Source organism: Palaemon carinicauda, chromosome 23, assembly GCF_036898095.1.
Source record: "Palaemon carinicauda isolate YSFRI2023 chromosome 23, ASM3689809v2, whole genome shotgun sequence".
Lineage (NCBI taxonomy): Eukaryota > Metazoa > Arthropoda > Malacostraca > Decapoda > Palaemonidae > Palaemon > Palaemon carinicauda.
The window spans coordinates 20,005,554-20,008,053 of record NC_090747.1 but is presented as its reverse complement, the minus strand read 5'-3'; positions in this window follow the sequence as shown (position 1 = coordinate 20,008,053).

Here is a 2,500-nt window from a genome sequence, read left to right as displayed (position 1 = left end):
GATCTCCAAATGTTTGCAATTGAATGTTTGTAAGTCAAGGACTATTTTTAGTTCAAGAGTAGGGTAATTTCTTAATAAAGGCTTAGTTCATTTTTTGTGTATGTGTGTGCATGTGTGTGTGCATCATAGACTTTACACCGTGTATCTACCCCATAATACGGGATAAGCATAACAATAGTCCTCTAGTGGACACAGAAACATGATAGAGTTTTTCGGCTTCATCATTTCTCGCTTATTCATGAAATGGCGGAGGTGCAATGATTAAAACAAACGTTAATCTCTCATGTATTTACATATATCCATCTTTTATAATTATTTTTTCAATCTTTATTCCATGAACTATATTATTTTATTGAGCATTTCATATTCAAGAGAAAATTTATAATCCAATTTTGCCGTGACTCGTAAAACTCATGAGATCCATTTGTCATATGAATAAATGTATAATTTATGAAGCGTAATATCTGAAAGAGCTTTCAACTCTCCAACCTTCTCTTTTTTTTTTTTTTTTTTTTTTTTTTTTTTTTTTTTTTTGTCGTTGCAGAGTGAGTGGTTGACAAGGTTGAATTATATTTTTGAAATTACTTGTAAATTAGTTTCATTCTTTCCTATATTTAATAATCTAGTAATTTAAATGGAACCCGAGAAGAAAAGGGATTATCTGGGAGAATTTGTCGTGAAAAAATGATAAATAAATTATATAAATTATATGAAAAAGTTGCTAATAACTGGAGGAAGACAAGGCTATAACCAAATAAAGGTTCAAATAAAAAAATTAACAAATATTTTGCTGTTTTCTACTGAAATTATCAGGTTTAAAGAAAAATAAAAATAGATAAAATCTACGTATAAGAAAATATTACTTAAAGATAAGTTTCACTGGAAAAAGGAAATAAAGGTAGATGCTTGAAATTGTGCAGGTTAATGCTCTATTATTCACATATACCAGTAACACAAATATACACGCACATGATATATATATATATATATATATATATATATATATATATATATATATATATATATATATATATATATATATGTATGTATGTATATACACACACACATATATATATATATATATATATATATATATATATATATATATATATATATATATATATATATATATGTGTGTATATATATATATATATATATATATATATATATATATATATATATATACATATATATATATATATATATATATATATATATATATATATATATATATATATATATATATATATATATATATGTATATATATATATATATATATATATATATATATATGTATATATATATATATATATATATATATATATATATATATATATATATATATATATATATATATATATATATATATATATACAAACATATATATATATATATATATATATATATATATATATGGATAAATATTTACACAAAATCTTGTTCAAATAGAAATAAATTTCTACCTCATACTTGGGGTCGAATGCTGGACCTTTCTAATGAAAGGCCAGGTCGAAACCAACCATGCTACGAGAGATCATAAAAAAAATCGGAACCTAACTGCTACCCAGCAGTTCAGGATTTACCTGGCGAGACATTTGTCTCTTACCAGCAAGTTTTCCCCAACTTCACCACGTGACACAATTGCTAGTAATTCATTCAAATTACCCATAATGAGTCGATATGGATAAATATCAACACAACATCGTGTTCAAATAGAAATAAATTTCTACTTCATTTTTGGGATCAAACGCTGCCCCTTTCTAATGAAAGGCCCCGTCGAAACCAACCATGCAACGAGAGGCCATAAAAGAAATCGGAACCTAACTCCTACCCAGCAGTTCAGGATTTATCTGGCGAGACATCAGTCTCTTACCAGCGACTTTTCCCCGACTTCCCGGCCCACCACGTGACACAATTGGTAGTAATCCATTCAAATAACCCATAATGAGTCAATTTGGATAAATATCAACACAACATCATGTTCAAATAGAAATAAATTTCTACCTCATACTTAGGATAGAACGCTGGCCCTTAATAATGAAAGGCCGCATCGAAACCAACCATGCAACGAGACGCCATAAAAGAAGTCGGAACCTAACTGCTACCCAGCAGTTCAGGATTAACTGGCGAGACAACAATCTCTTACCAGCGAGTTTTCCCCGACTTCCCGGCCCACCATGTGACACAATTGGCAGTAATTCATTCAAATTACCCATAATGAGTTAATATGGATAAATAACAACTCAACATCGTGTTCAAATAGAAATAAATTTCTTCCTCATACTTGGGATCGAATGATGGCCCTTTCTAATGAAAGGCCAGGTCGAAACCAGCCATGCCACGAGAGGCCATAAAAGAAATCGGAACCTATCTGCTACCCAGCAGTTCAGGATTTACCTGGCGAGACATCAGTCTCTTACCAGCGAGTTTTCCCCGACTCCACCACGTGACACAATTAGTAGTAATTCATTCAAATTACCAATAATGAGTCAATATGGA